This window comes from Microcaecilia unicolor, chromosome 1 (genome assembly GCF_901765095.1).
Source record: "Microcaecilia unicolor chromosome 1, aMicUni1.1, whole genome shotgun sequence".
Classification (NCBI taxonomy): Eukaryota; Metazoa; Chordata; class Amphibia; order Gymnophiona; family Siphonopidae; genus Microcaecilia; species Microcaecilia unicolor.
The window spans coordinates 166,500,712-166,522,268 of NC_044031.1; the positions used below are offsets into that span (position 1 = coordinate 166,500,712).

The following is a 21,557-nucleotide window of genomic DNA, read 5'->3' on the forward strand; positions in this document are numbered from 1 at the left end:
CCACCTTGGTGAATCTGTTCATAAAGGCGGTTAATAATCCCAATAAATAAATATATGTGTTATTAGATGGAGAGGACTCTGGAAAACAAATTCTTAGCTTTGACTTTGGAGAAATACGGCTATTCCTCTTGAAGAAAATAAACTTTAGGTATGTTTACGGTTTCTATTCCTATGGGTCTATGCATTTTTAATTTAGGTGTTTTTTTCCAGTCAATTAACAGCTTTTTATGGGAATAAAAAACAGTAAAGTTTTCATGCCACAGGTACAGATGCCGGGTACCTTTTGTAGTACAATCAAATATGTACCTTAGTATAATTTACCAGTCATTAACACAGAAAAGACACAAAACCTGAGTGGAGGAAGGACATAAGCCAAGGGAAGGGTGAGTGTACTAGAATAAGTGATGCTTTTATGGTATTTATCCAATAAACATATATTTATTTTGTTACATTTGTACCCTGCACTTTCCCACTCATGGCAGGCTCAATGTGGTTTACATGGGGCAATGGAGGGTTAAATGACTTGCCCAGAGTCACAAGGAGCTGCCTGTGCCTGCAGTGGGAACCGAACTCAATTCCCCAGGACCAAAGTCCACCACCCTAACCACTAGGCCACTCCTGCACATAGCCTAGTCTCAATTTTATCCCTGTTTATTTGTTAAAACAACCAGTTTTGTGCCTTACTGCTGTGTACACATTTTCTTCCTATACTGACAATTTTGTGTTGTACCCCTGTTTTTTTGTAACACCTGTCAATAAAATAGATTTTCACCCTCCCCCCCTAAAATCAGAAGACCTTGGCATATTCTCTCCTGTTTATTAAAGGATTTTTTGTTTTTAGCTGGAAGTACAGAGCAGGATTAAATTGCATTGCTAAAATAATAATAATAAACTCTTGTTGAACCTGCAGCTTTGTTTCTGAGTAAAGTTGGGCTTCTTGTGTTATGCAGGAATTTCACTGCATCTAGCTCTTTTTATTAAATGCTGCTTTTGTCTTACAGACATCTTTGAGAAATAGTTAAAGATAAATAACACAGATCACAGTAGCTGAGTAATGATTATATTTGTATAAAGCCAACAAATATTGAAAGATACAAGCTCAATTCTTAAATGCTCATATGCCTAATATTCCTACTCAGCTATTTTCTTGGTCTGTTTTAAGTAATTTTATTTTCCTTGGGACTACATTCTATCAAGCCACATGTAACCAAAAAAAAAAAAAAGAAAGAAAGATTTTCTGATTTTGCATTCTAAACTTCTATTATTAAAACTCAAACACAGATGAAAACAAAAAGCTATATCATGCCAAAGAAAACAAACATGGTTTTCCTCCCTGTTAGACTATCTTGTTATGCTAATTATAAAGAATTATAGTTATATTTTCTTACTGGGTTTATTATTGGATTTTTGCTTCTACCTTTTCACTAGTAACTCAGTGGGTTGCTAGGTATTTCCCTGTCACTGGAGGGCTTACAATCTACCTTGGTATATGATGATAAAGTGACTAGTTCAAGGTCACATCCCTTTCATTTGACTAGCAGGATACTTCTTTAAAGTACTTTAAAATGTTCTTTTCAAAATATTAACAGGCTATGCCTAGGCACAGGTGCATTTTGCATTGATTCTAGGTCCTCTTTTTAGAAAATAAATGCATCATCTAGAAGCCCTGAACATGGATGAGTCTCACAAAAGTACCAGCTCTGCTCAACAAAATTGAATCCCTATGCCTATGCTTAAAACAATTAGATTGATGGGGGGAGGGGCAAGATCATTGTTAAAGAAATTGAAAATACAATATGCAACAGTGCATGCTACTCTTTCAACTTTCAGAAATGTGTTTGTTTATTGCTATTGTATCATATTTTTGTTTTCTTAGAATTACAGTATGCATCATACTGTCTAGAGCCCCAGTTTTTAAATTTACCATTGAAGGTCTAATATTTATTGACTACCAGATGTGCCAAGGTTTTTATTTAAGATAGACGCACACCAAGGCCACCCACCCCCATATATACCCACTCTAATCCTCAAGACAGCAGAAAAAGTGAGCTTGAGTTAGTAGAGGTCAATTTTCAGCCACACACATGTCACATAACCTTAAACAGATATGTTTAAATGTTCAAAGTTATGTGGATTTTTATCACGCCTAAACACATACGTCAGCTCACTGTTAATCCACATATAACTTTAAAGGCATAAGTTACCCATTTAAAGTTATGCCTACTGTGAGTGCACTTGGAGGTAAATGCACAAGTTATTTATTTATTGGATGAATTTTGCTGTTGAATAGATATTATTAACTTTACGTTCTGCACCAGAATGCTCCATTATGCCTCAGATCTAAACAGAGAACTTTCGGCATGATGTAGTTTATTTACTTATTTATTTATTAGGATTTATTTACCGTCTTTTTGAAGGAATTCACTCAAGGCAGTGATCAGTAAGAATAAATCAAATATGAGCAATAGACAATTACAGCAGTAAAAATATTCAAATAACAATACAAACTATGGCACCGTATACTACTTACAATGTCAACACAACATGTAATAGAACATATTAATTGATAGTGCAGGGTATAAGCAAAGATGGAACATATAGGGCCCTGTTTACTAAGCTGCGCTGTAAGCGCACAAACTTTTTAGCATGTGCTAAAAATTAGCACATGCTAATGATAGAGACACCTATTATATTTTTATGGGTGTCGCTATCAGTGCATGCTAATTTTTAGCACACGCTAAAAAGTTTGAGCACCTACAGTGCGGCTTAATAAACAGGCAACAGGCCCATAGATAGGTAAGAGAGTAAGAGGAGTTAAAAGTTAGGTGGCTAATTTAAAGAAAGGTGCGCATGAGGTCAAAGACATGGTTAAATATTATAAAGTTAGTATTATATATAAAATTCACAAGTAATGTAGATTAGCATATTTTAAAAAAAGGTTTGGAGGAAAAGTACATGATCTGCTTTTGAGATATGCAAGCAATCCATTGCTTGTCCCTGGGATTCTCTGTCAGTTACTTGTGACCTGAATTGGCCATTGTTGGAAGCAGGATACTGGGCTAAGAGCCATTTTATGCATGTATATTGCCACAGATGAATGGAAATTACTTTATTTTATATCTATCTATATATAACATGTCCATCTGTAAGTACCATTTTGGGGAAATACAAAAGAAACATCTCAGGGAAAAACATAGAAAAACAAGCCATAGGGATATTTGTCTGGCAGCATTCCTAGTGAACTGATCACACAGATATCCCAGCAATGCACAGGGGCAGCCTAGTGGTCAGTTCAGTAGACTTCATATAAAAGGACCCAAGTACAAATCCCACCAAAACCCCTTCAAATTATATGGTGAGCTCTCCAGGAACAGAAAAAAAAAACATACTGTACCTAAAGGTCCACCACTACAATAACCCTCAGGCTTGCAGGTTACTTAGAGTTCCCTTTTATCAAGCTGTGGCAAAAGGAGGCCGGAGCTGGTATCAGTGCATGTTTTACATGCATGGTGAGGCCCCCTTTTACCGCAGCTGGTAAAAGGGAAGTCTCGCTTTCCTATAGGAAATGGCTGGGCGGCAAGTAAAGCACTTGCCGCCCGACCATTCCCGGGGGGGGGGGGGGGGGGGGGGAGGGGCCTTATCACCATTGCCCAATTAGCACCGGAAATGATGGCATGCTAGGGATTGGAAGTACGAACTGTTGTGGTAGCCCAGTGGTGCTTCCTGTCTAGCAAGCGGTAAGCTTGCGTTGGACTTACTGCTGTTTAGTAAAAGGAGCCTTTATATATTTAGGTACAGGAAGTATGTTTATGTTCCAGGAGGGCTTGCATAGTTGTACTGAAATGAAAGAGTTAATGTGGGATTTGAACCTGGGTCCTGTTGTTCACTGTTCACTGCACTGAACACCAGCCTACTCCATGCCCTTGTGTGCTGCTTTCTTAGGAAAGGCCATGTTATCTGGAGCTGTCATACATCTTGGCATCTACTGTCACTGTCACATCTTTGGGGGGTGGGAGGGGGTCAGTGACCACTGGGGGATTAAGGGGGGATCATGCTTGTGGTCAGCTGTAGTCATGACTGAAACAGGTCTAGATAAAAATATACCTCTTTTCTGCCCTGGACCCTTTTTTCTATTCCATTATTGCAGAAAAATATCCAGATTGTAAGCCCAGCCAAAACATGCCTTCCAACATGCTACCTTGCTATTTGGACGAAATCAGGGAAAAATGTCCCAATTTTGCCTTTTCAAAAATCATGATTTAGATATTTTGGCAAGAAAAATGTCCATCTGCCATTTTTGAGATGTTTTTCTCTTTTGAAAATGAGCACCATAGACTCTAGAACTCCCATATTTTCTTGTGCAGCTTTGCATGTAGTATATAGATTCATAATGCGCCTGAAATTTCTGGTCCTAATAATATTGATGTAACAAAAGAGAGGGAACAAAGTACAAACTAAAGTCCAAACAAAAAAAGCAGCACCACGGGCCTTTAAAAATGGAACACAGTTCTTTAATGAATGAGCCTTGACAAAAAGACCCGACACGGGCCGTGTTTCGGTGACTAGCACCTGCGTCAGGGGTCACAGTGATGACGTGGAAAACTTGGGGAATAACTCGAATATATTCCTCTACAATATATTATTCCTTACCCCACGTCTCATGTAGTAAAAGCTACAAAGCACCAAGGCACTTTCACTTTCTGTATCAAAATACAGAAAGTGAAAGTGCCTTGGTGCTTTGTAGCTTTTACTACATGAGACGTGGGGTAAGGAATAATATATTGTAGAGGAATATATTCGAGTTATTCCCCAAGTTTTCCACGTCATCACTGTGACCCCTAATAATATTGAAACACTCCAGAGGCATAGCTATGGGTGGGCCCAGGCCCACCCATTCTTATCTCAGTCCCATCCAACGGCAGTGTCTCACTCCCCTCTATTCCTCTTCTCCACTGGTGTCCCGGTAACTGCCCCCACCCTGAATCTCCCCGGGGTACGTCAGAGGTATCCTAACAGCTACAGTGATTCATCTTCACTGCCTGCACCAACTCCTGCAGGCTTCCCTCTGCCATGCCCCTCCCTCGCTGATGTCACTTCCTGTTTCCTCACTGGTGGGATGTGGCAGCGGAAAGCCTGTGTAGGCCAGTGAACACAGTGAAGATGAATTGCTGAGGCCTCCGGGTTGCCTCTGAAGCACACTGAGGAGATTCAAAGAGGGGACAGATGCTAGTCTTTCGGGGGTGGGGGAGGACAGAGGAAATGCTGAGCTAAAGGGGGGGGGGGTTGGAAGGGCCAACCCAATTTAACTGTGGGTCCACCCAAAATAGTAGGTCTGGCTACACTGCTGAAACACTCTTTAATCATCCATGCAGAGCTTAGAAACAGATATTCCTCATATTTGCTCTTCTCAGTCTCATTGTAAGAAGTGTTACACTTATCTGTGTATTATTCTAGGTAGCAATTTGTTCTTTATTTTCTACTCTTTAGGATCCATTTACAAAATGAAGCTTGATGGTTTCAAACGGACCCAGTAAAAGACACATTCATAATCAGCTCTGGTGAAGTTGTTGGGTTTTTTTTTTAACACCAGCTGGTTTTCATTGCCCCTGACACAGCCTGTACTTCTGGCTAAACATGGCTATGGGCATTGGTTTGTGAATTCTGGGAGCTTTGAACAACCAATAAATGAACTATCTTTCTACATAAGGTCTGCTTCTTTCTTCTTTTCTATCAATAATTCATCACTGTCTCATCAAAAGGGTATGTAAACTTGCTAGCTGGCTCTTCACTCTGCATGAAATAAGTAACTTTCAATGCTTCAGCTATGCATCCATGACTTGAAAATCATGGAGAAGTCAGTATTAGACCGTTGAAAAGTCTTGTGTTTTTGAAATGTGATTTCTACCACTGGACTATCTTGTTGAGACTAATTTTTTTATATATTTCCGTTCTTAAGTAAGTGACTCATTTTTTTTTTACATCTTGTAGCCCTCCGTGTAGCTATATGTTCTAAACCAGCAGCTGAAAGGGGAGAGTCTGTGTAGTGGCAAAATAATGCACTGGTAGTAGGGTCCATATGAAGAGGCCACATGATGGCAGCAGAGACTGAGCTACAGAAGGAAGCAGGCATGGGACTCACTGAAAAGAAGCTGTTTATGCCTGGAGAGGGGGAGGGGAAGGGAAAAGCAATCAGAATGGGAAGGAAGGGAAAGGGATTAGCCTGGAGGTAATGCATAAGGGAGGGAAAAGGTAAGGTTAGAATGGGAGATGGATTGAGGGGAGGGGGAAATTGCCAGAGAACATAGAGAGGAGCATGAAGAGAAGGGAAAAGGGAGGAAGACAGGAGACAGAGGAGAAGGAAAAGGGAAGACTGGGGTATAGAAGTGAACACACACACAGGATCGGCCCACCCCAAGTATATTTGATACCCTAGGTAAACTTTCAGCCATGTGTCCTCCCACCAAGGGGCAGCTCAAGTCCTCCACTGCCATGCCAGCATCACCTCTTACCTCCCTCCGAAAGGTGTCCAGTATCTCTCTGCTTTCCTCTCACCCCACCCCCAAACTGTTCAGCATCTCCAGTTCGCTCATCCTTCCTCCACCATCAAAGGTGTTCACCATCTCCCAATCCCTCCTCCTAAGGTGTTTAGTGGCTTGCCTTCTATAGCCTTTCTGTGGCAGCATGGACAAGTAGTCAGCATGAGTAAAAAAGACTCACCACATCCAGCATGGGGCCTTGAGCATTTGTGCATGCTCAAAGCCTGCTGGGTCCCACCCCCTGTAAAACAGAAAGTTCAGAGGGGACAGAACCCAGCAGTTCTTGAGGATATGTGGATGCTCATGGCCCAACGACAGCAGTGGTGCGTCTTTTTTAGATTCACTGACTGACGTCCCTCAGTTGTGTCACTCTAGACCAGGGGTTCTCAATCCAGCCCTCGGGACACACCCAGTCAGTCAGGTCTTCAGGATATTCACGATGAATATGCATGAGATAGGTTAGCATACAATGGAGGCAATGCATGCAAATTTATCTCATTGTGACTATCCTGAAAACCTGACTGGCTGGGTGTGTCCCAAGGACTGGCTTGAGAACCTCTGTCCTAGACAGATCCCTGGTATGCCTAGTGGTCAGACCAGCCCTGAACTCACCACATATATTTCTCCCCATCCCAGAGGCACAGCCAGCCAGCCAAAGACAGTGAATATGTATTTAAAGGGGGTTTCATTCTGTGCAACATATGATGAAAAGTGCAAACATCACAAATTTTGAAAAAAGTTTGGAAAGTGTGCTAAAAAGCATGATACAGCAGTGCATTTCCCCTCATTGTACTGGCAGGCTCAGATGTGCCACTGTGGGAAAGGACATGGTGGAGTTTGTTTTGGTAATGTGACAGATCTGTGACTGGGGCAGTGTGAGAACTGGAAACAGGGCTCCAGCCTCTGTTTATGCCATTGTCACTGGTGTGCAACAAAACACCAAGCACCCAAAGTTAATAATAAGTCTTTCTTGCAGCTAGAATCATGCTCAACATGGAATCAAGCCTCAGTAAGCTGCTAGACAATACCACTCTTTATGAGTGCCCTAGATATTTGGCTGCCTGTTTCTGGAATCCTGGAAAACCACTTAAGTTTTATTACATAATAAAATAAATAAATATAAATACAGAGTTAAGCACAGAGCGACACAGAGATGCAACTGCTCCTGGAAAAGTCATTCTCAGCATGGCTTGCAGCACACAACACGTCATTGAAAAGGGGAAAAACACGTACCCTGTGTTTCTCAGTCACAGCCTAGAAATCAAAGGAGGATCCTTCTGGAGAAACATGACTCCCATCAGGGTGCCAGTTGCTTTCTATTAAGCAGCATGTCTATTAGTTTTTGAATACCATGCCTGCCCCTCCCTGCTCCATCTGGCTACATCCATTATAGTACTTTGTGCAGGAACCCTTTACAGATCAAAGGCATACTATTTATTTATTAGGATTTATTTACCACCTTTTTGAAGGAATTCACTCAAGACGGTATACAGTAAGAATAAATCAAACATGAGCAATGGGCAATTACAGCAGTAAAATTTTCAAATTACAATACAAAGTATGGCACCGTATACTACTTACAATGTCAAGACAATACATAATAGAACATTTTAACTGACAGTGAAGGGTATAAGCAAAGATGGAACATATAGATAGGTAAAAGAGTAAGAAGAGTTAGAAAGTAAGGCGACTAATTTAAAGAAAGTTGCACATGAGGTCAGAGAGATGGTTAACATACAGGTAGGTAAGAGAGTAAGAGGAGTTAGAAAATAAGATGACTAATTTAACGAAAATAGCATATGAGATCAGAGAGATGGTTAAATATTATCTCAGCTAGGGTAGGAGTGGATAAACATGTCCTGCTGCAGTATGTGCAGCCTGTGTCACTCCTTGTGTGTGTGAGTGAGACTAACATGTTAGTTACTTCTTCCATTAAAGGCCTGGTTGAAGAGTCAAGCTTTCACCTGCTTCCTGAAGTAGAGATAGTCTTGTGTTAAGCGAGGCTTTTCAGGCAGTGCATTCCAGAGTGTGGGGCTACTCCGGAGAAGACTTGTTGCGGGTATCACATTGTGTAATGTCTTTTGGAGAGAGTGTGGTTAGTGATAATCCTTGAGAGGACCTTAATGTCTTTGGCAGTGTGTAGAGAATCATCCTATTCTTCAGGTACTCAGGGCCATTTCCTTTAAGGGCCTTGAAGATCAGACATAGAGTTTTAAATTTAGCCCTATTGTACTGGTAGCCAATGAAGTTTTTGCAAAAATGGTGTGATGTGGTCACATCGCTTGCAACCTTCTATGAGTCTTGCTGCAGCATTCTGAATCAATTGGAGCTGGTGCAAGCCCTTTGTAGTCAGACCGTTGTATAGTTCATTGCAGTAATCCAGTCTTGATGTTATCATGGCATGCACAACTGGGATAAGATTTCCCTTCTCGATGTAAGGAGAGAGGCAGCGTAGCTGTCGCAAATAGTAGAAGCAGCTCTTGAAGGTTGCTTGGATATGGGGAATCAGAGTAAGTATTGAATCTAATTGTATTCCAAGGTTCCTGACTTGTGATTTGAGGGGGAGTTCATACTTCGCAAAAGAGATTTTGATGTCAGGTATGTATCTACTTGTGTTAGGGACCCAGAGAAGCTCAGTTTTATTTGGCTTCAGGCAAAGTTTGTTGTGTTTAGCCCATTCTTGAATTGATGTTAAGACAGGTAATCAGTTTATTCAAGGCTGTAGGTAAGTCAGGTTCAATGGGTATGAGTAGCTGCACATCATCCGCATAGATGTTGAACTGAGTGTCCATTGACTGAATCAGCTCAGCTAGTGGCTTGAGGTAGATATTGAACAGAATAGGTGACAGTATCGATCCTTGTGGTACCCCACAGGTCAGTGTCCATGGTGGTGATGAGTTGCTACCAAACGTTTTGGATTGTTGCCTGTCTGATAGGTTCTGAACCACGTAAGTACTGTTCCATTGATACCTGTTTCTGTCAGTCGTGCTAGCATGATATAATGATCCATAGTGCCAAAAGCTGCTGAGAAATCTAGCAGTACTAACACTGAGGCAAATCCCCTGTCTCGGTTTCTGTAAAGATCATCTAGTAGGGGTACGAGGACCGTTTCTGCTCCATAACTGGGTCTAAATCCAGACTGACATGGATCTAGCCAGTTTTTCTCTTCTAGCCAAACATTAAGTTGAACACAGACTTCCCTTCAAGTTTGTCCTGGTCAAGGTTGTTTTTAACAGCACGACCACACTCAGATCTCTCCCCCAGCTAATATGTCACAGTGCACTATGGTAGACACACACACACACACACACACACACACACTAGCTGTTGAAAACTTATTAAGAAAAGTAATAAAGTCGATTTGTAAATAAATGCTGCACATCAAAACCCACTGTGGGCCTGCTCTGAATTGTTTTCAGCTTTGATTTAAACTGAAGATAAGGATTTCTAACCCACCCTGGTAGCTTTCTATTTTCAACCTGCCTACCCCCAGCTCTAAAGAAATATCTTTCAGTGCTAGGAACAGATGTTCATCAATAATTGATTAAGGGGTTCTTTTACTAAGCCGTGCTAAAAAGTGGCTGGTGCCAAGTGCTGTGGCCACTTTTAGCGCAGCGGTGAAATGGCCACTTTTCAATCTTTTCCATTAATGGTCACATGCTAATTTCCCTATTAGCGCATGGCCATTACTGTGAGAGCCCTTACCACCACCTATTTAGAAGGCAGTAAGGGCTCCCACGCTAATCAGGCAGTGCACAGCAATGTGCCCGTGCTACCTGATAGGTGCAGGGTATGCCTACTCTCTGCCCATGGGCCTGCCTCCCATGCTGAAAAATAAACAATATGTTTTCAGTGCGGAACTAGCACACGCTGAGTGGCACACTACCGTGGGATGCCTCAGCATGTCCCACGGTAATGATTTTTAGTGTATGGTAGGCATGTTCTAGGCCTACCATGGCTTAGTAAAAGGCCCCCTTAGTCTGGAATTATATCTGTGTCTAAGAAAAAAAAGCAGAGATAACAATTACATGTAGTGGGCAATTGCTCGGAATGCATTTATGTTTGACTTATTCTTGCTGTACACCGCCTTGAGTGAATCCCTTAAAAAAAGGCGGTAAATAAATCCTAACGCTGCGTAAGTCTAGTAGCGCTATAGAAATGTTTAATAGTAGTAGTAGTAGTAGTAGTAGTTCTGTTGAAGCAAACATTAACCCTCTGAGCCTAGAATGTTGAGCGCACAATTTTACACTTACTCTGGATTCTATATATGCAGTGGCATATCTAGCTTGGTTGCCACCCGGAGCGGGTCGCCTCTGCACCACCACCCCCAGTGCATCACCTCCCTGAAGCACATCACCCCCACTACCCTTTTTCCTAGCATGGGGGTGCACGGAGCAGTCACGCGGCTGTCGGTTCTGCCGATCCCTTGCCTCAGAACAGGAAGTAACATCAGAGGAGCAGGGGACCAGCGGAGCCAACAGCCACGCAACTCCTCATGCACCCCCTTGCTGCCTGCACCCGGGGAGTAAAGCTGCCACCGTCCTGCCCCTGGTACACTACTGTATCTATGGCACCCAACATTTGGCACCAAATCAAGATGTGTGCCCAATTAACCTACATGCTAAACCTCGTAGACTTACCTCCAAGAAATGCCACAAGATCATCCCGCAAATTTCTCGACCTGCACTTCCCCAGCTGTAAAGGACTAAAGTACAAGCAGATGCATGCTACCACATTCTCGTACCTGGGCACGCAATTGTGGAATGCACTGCCTACAGACCTGAGAACTATCGACGAAACAAATATCTTTCGCAAATCTCTGAAGACATATCTCTTCAGCAAGGCATACAATGAGAACTAATAGCCACACCAATTCACCCGAAAACCCACTCAGTCAAGGTAGCTCACCTAATATAACTACCTTAATCAATCCTTTCCTTCCTCTTTCTACCCTTATTTAACCTCTGCACAATAGTAAATGTAACTGTCACCCTGCAAAGACAATGTTAACAAAACTATGTAAGCCACATTGAGCCTGCAAATAGGTGGGATAATGTGGGATACAAATGCAATAAATAATTAAATGGCTAAACATTCAATTAGTGCCAATAATTGGGTGCTAATTGGCACCAATTTGGATTTCCGAGTATATTTTACTTTCTTCTATAACAATGTGCACCCAAATCCCATAGTGTGCAACCCAAAAGAGGGTGTGGCCATGCGAGGTGCATGTGTGGGTCAGGGGCATTTCTAAAATTTGTGTGCAGTGTTATAGAACACCGAGGATGTGTGCCCAAATTGGATGCCAGGAATTACACCTGGTTTCAGCAGGTGTAAGTCCTGGTGCCCCAATTTGGGTGCCAAATTCGGCACTCAGAGCTGTTCTATGATGGCTGCTCATCTTTGAGTGCGCATTGTAGAATACCATTCACACTGGCTTTTTCAGTGCCGATTTTTGAATGCCTTAGTGTGTAAAACTGAGTGCTCAAATTATAGAATACATACAGTTATGTGTGTAACTTAACTGACAAATTAGCTGCTATTTGGCACAAACAACCAATTATTGGTGCTAATTAGACTTAATTGGCATTAATTTATAGTTATGTGGAAAACTAATGCCAGCACTAAAAGGGGTTAGAACCGGGTCTACATTCACACTCTTGTACACTGAATACTGTAATGGTTTCAGGTTTGGGGTAGTGTTAGAAGGGCTGGTTGAGAGAAGAGGTATCTAGTGGCACCCCTCCTTTCCCTCAATATGACCACACTGCTCTGGTGGGCTTCCTTTAAACTAGGGTGTCTACTCCTCCCTCCCCCAAGCATGAACATCAGCTTCAACCCTGGGCCTGCTTCCAAAACCTTAAAAAATGCCTTGGTGGTCCAGTGGTTCTCCTGGACCCTCCCCTCCCCCCCCCCCCCCCAGTCAAAGATCCCTCACTCCTGCTTCTCCAGACCACCATCTTCAAAATAGTGGTACCCCACCCTGTGCAGTGGGGCCCCAACTATCATATAAGGAATTTTCTCGATTGCTCAGGCACTGACAGGAAAGTTGACATATTTAGAACCGGGCAGCATATTTACCACGATTTTTAATGTGGTATGAATTTACATGCTCATTACTTTGAGCATGCCATGGCAATTTCTCTGTGCTAGTTTGAGCATCGGCCTCTTAGTCAGTATTCTATAACCCTAGCACTCAAATTCTATAGCGTATAACTGCCAGGGGGTGTGGAAGTGGGTGGGTTAGGGTGTGTTCAACATTTACATGCTATGGCTACAGAATACCAAAAATTACACGCACAACTATAACATTTAACTGTGAACATGTACACCAGCCATTGACATGGTTTACATAGCCATGCCTAAATGTTAAGTATTACATATTAAGGGCATTTGCTATAAACTTTGTTTCAATTCATTTATCCAGTCCTTTTATGCACACAGCTTTGCATTTTAAACCCAAAGGTGAATCCTAAGGGCGGTTGAACAATTAGGTATAAACTGTTGTTTCTGACCTCACTTGCTTTGGACTGCTTTGGGTCCTGCTGATCTATGCATCTGCTGTGTGGAATTTTGGAAGATGGAAATTAGAAAATAAAAATTACATTTTGGATGTACTTTGTAGAAGTTGTTGTTTACTTTTGCAATGTGTGTATGGATGCCTGTTCTGATGTATGCATGTGATAATATTTGAATAACTATCTATACTTATGGCTATGATTTCTGAACTTGCAGCATCATTAAAGGATAGACTTTTAAATGCCCAGATGGGTATATATAGTAATCTCATCTTTGTTAAATGTTTTAGAAATATCCATTTACTTGCTCCCATGATATAAGTGAATTCTGTTATTCTGTCTCACTGTATTTTCACATGGAAGCCACATTGAACCCGAGTTTACTTGGGATAATGTGGGATATAAATGTTTAAAAAAATAAAAATAAATAAATGTTGGCACTTAAATGTTGACTTACACAAGTACTCTGTAATCTCAATTATGCAGGTAATTGCTGATATAGAATTTGTGCTTAGAACGCAGCATCCCAGTGGCTAACTTTAGGTCACCTGTACAGAATTTCCCCCTAAATATTCATAAAATTACACTGGTTGCCGATAGAGGCCAGGGTTTTGTTCAAGTTTGCTTGTCTTATATTTAAGGTTTTAGATGGAGCTATTCCAGCTTATATGTTGAATAACTTTCAGTTCATATCTTCACTTAGGCCCTCATGATCAAACCCCGGTGCTATTTTAGAAAGCGCTCTAGAAATAGCGCTGTTCCAATGCCGGTGTAGCGGTATGGCATGATCAGAAGTTAATATTTGCAAAAATATGAAGCGGTGTAGCGGCGCTAATCCCTGTAGACAGCGTAGTAAAATAAAGCTAAGTAGCCGGGATGCATGCGCACTAATCAGACGCGCTAATCAAATGCACTAGGCTACAACAGCACGCATGTGCGTAGGGGTGCTTGTCGTAAAACATCGGTTATCCGTTGATCGAGGTGGCTATGCATTTTTTTATTATTTTCTAGGGTATTTTATTTACAATTTAATTTACAATCATGTATTTTTATTTATCATTTCCCTGCGATAGCAGGCAAGCACTACTGATATACCACCATCACACATCGCAAAAAAGAAAAGTTGACAAAAGCAGTACAAACAAATTACTCCCCCACTCGGAACAACGCGTGCTCTGATTTTTTCCAGCTTGCACTTCCAGCCCACGAGGAGGAAGGAAGAGGAAATGACCTTTTTTTTTGGGGGGGGGGGGGGGTTGATGGGACCAGCGTCACAAGAACGCCACAAGAACACCAGCTAGGACCTGGCATTATTCTGCGGTGCTGTTTTTCGGCATAGCGCCGTTCAACAACTCTGTTCATGAGGCGCTAGTTTTCGATCATCTGGGAGGAATAGAAAATGACCTCATTTACATGAGATTGACTACATTTAAATTTCCTGCGCTCTAGTGCCTGGCGCGCTTGCAGTTTACAGCGGTTACCACTTGATCATCCCACATTGTTAAAAGCTTGTGCAAAAACGGTGATAATGGGCTTGCGCACTCGCGTTGACTTTTGATCATGAGGGCCTTAGACCCTGAAGAGCCATAAACAATTCTCCTTTTAGCTTTCCTTCAGCCAAAGGTTGTAGGAGATTGAAAATGCATGAACTGTTGGCTTATCAAACCCCTTCATTTTGGCAGTCTTTGACTTTGAATTCTCACTGTTTTACTCAATCTGACTCGTATGTTTTATTTAGGAGGAATCTTAAAACTTATCTTTTCAAGAAGTTTGTTTTGTCTAATAATTAGAGTTATTTGTTTTTTTTATGATTTGAGTATTGTAGTTCCTGGGAGATTGTCCTGCTTTCTTAGCGGATATTGTGAACTGCTTAGATTCGAACATTGTGGTTATTGCAGTATACAAATACCACTGTTATGTTATGTTATCAGTTCTTTTTTTGCAGCTGTAGGTTAGGGCCAACCAGTGTGAAAACCCGACAAGAAGGATACCACTAGATTTCCTGTGATAACGTTCAAGGACCTGTCAATCACCCTGGAGTTTTCCACTGGAAGCTTTGCAAAGGGGTGGGGCAGTGAATTTCCACTCAGTACATTAAAATAAAGCATCCTGATATGCAGCAATGAGGTATCAGATACAGCAGGGGTCCTCAATCCAGTCCTTAGGACAGGATCTGCCAGTCAGGTTTTCAAGACACCCATAATGACTAAGCATGAGACAGATTAGCATACAAAAGAGGCAGTGCATGCAAATTTACCTAATGCAGATTCATTATGGACATCTTGAAAATCAGACTGGCTTGGTATGGTTTGAGAACCCCTGACATAAAGGAATGATGTATACACCTGCTCTGGCATGGCATGTGACTCAGCTGACAAAATAAGAATCCTTTGTGAAATCCAGCCTTGGCCTTCATTAGCCCTCAAGTAATTCTCTGAGGACAGACATAGCTGGCGTGATATGAAATCAAGTTGACATGATACATGTGAGAGCAAAATTTCAAACTGATATTAATTTTTTAGTGTGATGTACAACCCACGTATACATGGAAATGAATGCCTGGTGCCTGCTATAGAAAGCAACTACAAGCCTGAGGGCCAGGGGCCACATTTAAGAGCAGCTGTGATTTGTGAGCATTTATATAAATCTATAATGGTAAACGAAAAGGGAACACTAGTAATAAAACATTGAGACATAGCAGGTAAAGAAATTGATCCTTTCAAACTGCTTCTCCCCTCTCTTCTCCCCTTCCTGTCACAGATACAAACAGCGCCAACACAGATATACACAGCCACCCATAGATACCGGCAAAAATACACACACACAGACAGATAATATGGAGTTTAGGCATAAGGAGTTAGGTCAATTTTCATACAGGAGATACAAAAATTTGTTTTTCACCTGTGACTGTTGGAAGCCTGAACTCTCAGGCAGTGGTGCAGCACCCTTTGCTCCAATACCTTTCATCCTGATATTCAAAGCTATTTAACCGGCCAGATACAGCTGCTGACCGGTTAAACAGCATATTGATGGCTAGCCACTAACTGGCTATATCGTGCAATGGTATCAGGTGAGTTCCCACCCAGACAGTTTCCACCGGACAGTTCCCGCCCACCAGTTCCCCCTGAGACAATTCCCCCCAGGACAATTCCCACTTAAGGGGGACAATTCCCACCATAGACTTTTACCCCTCAGTCATTTCCCACCCTCCTTAGCCTTTTTTTTAACTGATTGTAGCTTCTTGCTTGTATCAAGTCCCATAAGTCTTGGCGGTGCTTTTTTTTTTTTTAAACGGCGACTGGAACAAGGAGGTTAGAGCAGCATATGGATGTACACAGAGGACGCATAATAACAATAGTAGGGCTGCCATTATTTATCTCTGTAAAGTGCTGGAGACGTCTGATGGGCTATAGAAATCATGAAATAATAACTTAAGCGGGGGTGGGGGGGAGCAGCAACTGCATGGAGGCTGACTGGCACAGTAATTCACTTACTCAGCATTGTCTTTTTATCCCAAAAGTCAATACAAGCCAGAAGGTGCAGTTCTGAACCAATAGGTTTACTTAAATTTGGATGCTGCAGAAAGATCATAGGAGAAATGCTCAGCGTTAACTATATACAGTCAGTGGTAGAATAACACTTAGTCTTTGGTAAAACTCTCTTAGGAACACTCTACTTTACTAGAGGTTCTTGATAAATGTCCTTTACAGCCTTACTCTTTCTGGACCCCTCCCCCAGTGGACAGCTGCTCTGTAAGTCTCTGTTAGGTATTTGTCTGAGCCTTCAGGTGCAGAGTTCTTGTAGGTGGTCCTTTCCCCAATGGGCACATAACTACTGAGTACTCTGTCCCATTGTTTTTCCTAGGATCCTCCTCTGGTCCCCTCTGGTTTCTTCAGGCTTGATCCTGTTACTCTTTCTCCCTTCTCCTTTGGCAGGAATTGTGGTGGAGGGATGGTTCCCTGTTCCAGCTTTCTGGATGCACAGATTCAGCAGCTTTACAGGCTCTGTTCAGTGCATCCCACTCCTTGTCTCTTCAGGTGCGGTGGCTGTGGTAGCCAGAGACTTCCCTTTCTTCTTAGTAGATATATATTAGTAAGGGAGGCAAGAGCCAAGCCTTTTCCCCTTGCTTTAGTGATATAATGGAGCCAAAGACAAGGATACTCCTACTGGGCTTGGCATTTATACCAATACAATTTACCTCCAAATGGTGCCAACCCTCTGTTCCAGAAACTGAAAATATTTATCACATGTTTTTAGTGTTTCCCATGTCCAGTTCTGGAGTACTCCTTGCCAGTCAGGTTTTCAGGATATCCATAATGAATATGCACTTTTGTACCACAATCACCTTATCAGTTTTACGCAGTTTACAGTGGAAAAGAGACCAGGCATACCTAGGAAAAAACAATCAGAAGAATATCAGTAAATTGAAACAAGAAGGGGAGAGCATAAAATTGCTAATATAAAACTTATTTCAAGTTTAATTTCTTCTATTGATTTTTGATACAGATACCATCAAGAGCTCACAACATAACAACAAGTAACATTTTACAAAGTAAGGCAATACTGGAGCTCACATGTAAGAAGCAGCAATCTACATTCAGAATCAAATTAAGTGAAAACAAGAGAGAGGGAGGAAAGAGGAAAAGAAGAGGGAAAGGGGAGGGGGGCTGGAGAATACAAATCAAAGTGTAAAGCATGCACATGTCAAAAAACACACATCAAATTTAGTACTTATCATTGTACCGTATCAAAATAAGCAACAAGTGGTAGCCATTTTTCCCTATATGAAGCAAAACGAGAAGATTTCTTTGCAAGGTGTGATTCGAATTTGTAAGTTTGGAGCATTAAGTTCCACCATTCCTGGTAGGTAGCTTGATGTAAAGACTTCCAATGGGAGAAGGTTACCTTCAATGCTAAAGAAACCAGGGTGCTAACAAGAGCCCCTTCACTAGGAGTCAGCAGACTCTTGTAATACTGATCCCTGAGAATCACAAATTGATAAGTGAGTGAGCCAGGAAGGTGAAAAATGTCTACCAGCTGCGACCAGATTTCCAGCCAATACTGACGAAGGCACACACATTCAAAGGTAAGATACTTTATAGTACCCACTTGAGACTGGCAAGACCAGCATACACTAGAGTTAGAGGAATTGATAACATGCAACTTATTTCAAAATGTTATCAAATAGCCATGTTTTAAGCGTTCTTCTAAATAGTAGCAGATTATTAAAAGATCTAAGAAAGCCTGGAAGTTCATTCCATAATTTTGTCCCTATAAAGACAAAAGAGGACTGAAAATTTTTCTTGTATCTAAGAAGTTTGGAAGATGGAAAATGTAAAAGTAAATATTTCATAATTTCATAGTATTACCCCGACAAGGAAGGGTGAATAGAGACAACATATATTCAGGGGCAAGACCATGCAATGTTTTAAAGATGATTGTATATGCTTCGTTAGGTATTCCAACTTTAGTTTCATCTTTAACTGCTTCATGTAAAATGTTATCCAATTCTAAAATTCCTAGGTAATTGTAAGTACTGTCTAGGGGCAAAATTGCAGAAACAGAAGGGATACAATTTTAAATGGAAAACTAATATTTTCCATTTCAAATTGTATCCCTTCTGTTTCTGTAATTTTGCGCTTCTTTATGCTGATTATCACATGCTTATCAAACCCCAAATCCATTTTTATGGCCATTCCTAGCTGGTTAAATAGCACTGAATATTGAGGGGTTTATCATTCAAGATTAGAAATGTTCTGCCACTTGTCATCCATTCCTCTGTTTTCTCAGTACATAGTATTTCATTAAACTGAGCAGCCATTCTCTCATTTGAGACTGATCAAATGTTTGAGACAGAATCCATGCACTCCAATTCTTAATCTTCCTTGCTTATTGCCTGATCACCTCAGTTGTTATCACAATATTGTCTATCTTGATCAGGCTCACACTCTCCTCAACTTGTTGGAGCCATTTTGCCATTTTGTTGCGTTCTTGTGGGTTATCCCAGGTGCATCTTCAGAACTTTGTCAGGGCATGCATTGACATTTCCTGAATTTCCCAGCATTGGCTTGTAGAGTAAACATAATGGGCTAAATCGAGTAAATGGCACTCAAATATTGTCACCAAAAAAAATTGGCGCTCAATGCTATTCTATAATGGGCATTCAAAGATGAACGGCCATTATAGAATAGCGTTCATAGGACATAGCCAACATAGGAATGCCACTAGGGCTCATAATCTAAATTTGTACCTGAGACAATGGAAGGTTAAGTGACTTGCCCAAGATCACAAGGAGCCACAGTGGGATTTGAACTGAGTTCCCTGGTTCTCAGTTGCTGCTGCTCCAACCATTAGGCTACTCCTCCACCAATGATGTTTATATTAGAGTCTCAATGCATTACCTATAACATAGAAACATATAAAAATGAAGGCAGATAAAGACCATGTGGCCTAACCAGTCTGCCCATCCATGCAGAGAAGGATGATGAAAATGATAAAGGGGATGGGACAACTTCCCTATTAGGAAAGGTTAGATAGGCTATGACTCTTCAGCTTCAAGAAGTGACCACTGAGGGGACATATGATAGAAGTCTATAAAATACTGAGTGGAGTGGAAATGGTAGACGTAAATCACTTGTTTAGTCTTTCCAAAAATACTAGGACTAGGGGGCACGTGTATGAAAATACTATCAGGCTTATTTTCGAAAGAGTATACCCATCTTTCGACACAAATCGCAAGATGGGCGTCCTTCTCACAGGGTTGGCCAAATTGGCATAATCGAAAGCTGATTTTGGGCATCCTCAACTGCTTTCCGTCGCGGGGACGACCAAAGTTCACGGGGGCGTGTTGGAGGCGTAGCAAAGGCGGGACTGGGGTGTACTTAACACATGGGTGTGCTCGACCGATTATGGAAAAAAGAAGGGCGTCCCTGATGAACACTTGGACGACTTTATCTGGTCCTTTTTTTCTTATGACCAAGCCACAAAAATGTGCCCTAAATGACCAGATGACCACCAGAGGGAATCGAGGATGACCTCCCCTTACTAACCCAGTGGTCACTAACCCCCTCCCACTCTCAAGAAAAAATTTAAAAAAATATTTTTCCAGCCTCTATGCCAACCTCAAATATCATACCCAGCTCCATAACAGCAGTATGCAGGTCCCTGTGCAGTTTTAGTGGGTGCAGTGCACTTCAGGAAGGCGGACCCAGGGCCATTCCCCCCTATCTGTTACACTTGTGGTGGTAAATGTGAGCCCTTCAAAACCCACCAGAAACCCACTGTAACCACATGTAGGTGCCCCCCTTCACCCCTTAGGGCTATGGTAGTGGTGTACAGTTGTGGGGAGTGGGTTTTGGTGGGGGGGGTTGAGGGGCTCAGCACACAAGGTAAGGGAACTATGCACCTGGGAGCAATTTCTGAAGGCCACTGCAGTGCCCCCTAGGGTGCCCGGTTGGTGTCTTGGCATGTCAGGAGGACCAGTGCACTACGAATGCTGGCTCCTCCCATGACCAAATGGCTTGGATTTGGTCATTTCTGAGATGGGCGTCCTCGTTTTCTATTATCGCCAAAAATCGGGGACGACCATCTCTAAGGTCAACCTAAATTTCACGATTTGGGCGTCCCCAACCGTATTATCGAAATGAAAGATGGACGCCCATCTTGTTTTGATAATACAGGTTTCCCCGCCCCTTCGCCGGAACGTCCTGCGAGGACGTCCTCAGGAAAACTTGGGCGCCCCTTTTGATTATGCCCCACTAAGTAGTAAATTTAGAACAAATTGAAGAAAATATTTTTTCACTCAGCGTGTAATTAATCTCTGGAATTCGTTGCCAGAGAATGTGGTAAAAGCAGTTAGCTTAGCAGGGTTTCAAAAAGGTTTGGATAATTTCCTAAAAGAAAAGTCCATAAGCCATTATTAAAATAGATTTGGGAAAAGCCACTACTTATTTCTAGGATAAGCAGCATAAAATCTGTTTTACTCTTTGGTATTTTGCCATATACTTGTGACCTGGATTTGCCACTTTGGAAACAGGATACTGGGTTTGATGAACCTTTGGTCTGTCCCAGTATGGCAAGGCTTATGTTCCTAGGTTCTGTCCCTTAGAGATCCTGTGTATTTGAACCAAGCTTTCATGAATTCAGATACAGTCTTCATCTCTACCCTCTCCACTAGGAGGATGTTCCCTGAATTCAGCACCCTTTCCTTGAAGAAGTATTTCCTTAGGTTATTCCTGACACTCTCACTGTCATCCTATGCCCACTCATTCCAGAGCATCCTTTCAATTGCCATGGAGATATTTAAATGTCTGTATCATATCTTCCCTCTCCCACCTTTCTTCCAAAGTATACATATTGTGTGACATTCAGGATAAACCCCATTCTCCTCAACTAAATTGCACTTGAATACAAAAGAAGGGGACTGGCCAGGCAGGGAAGGAAGGGTGGAATTCTGACTGTCTGCCCTGGGTATGGAAAAAGCTGGTTTCGGCTCTGTAGCTGT

At 41.8% G+C, this 21,557-nt stretch overlaps 1 long non-coding RNA gene across 1 annotated transcript; it reads right to left on the reverse strand.

Moving 5' to 3' along the window:
- Window positions 1-3,706: 3,706 nt before the first annotated feature.
- Window positions 3,707-11,347, reverse strand: LOC115460124. The gene is made up of 3 exons (XR_003940381.1): window positions 11,337-11,347; window positions 10,749-10,751; window positions 3,707-3,778 (listed from the first exon to the last, which is right to left on the reverse strand). It is a non-coding gene; the product is annotated as an uncharacterized LOC115460124 (long non-coding RNA).
- Between the last annotated feature and the right edge of the window lie 10,210 nt (window positions 11,348-21,557).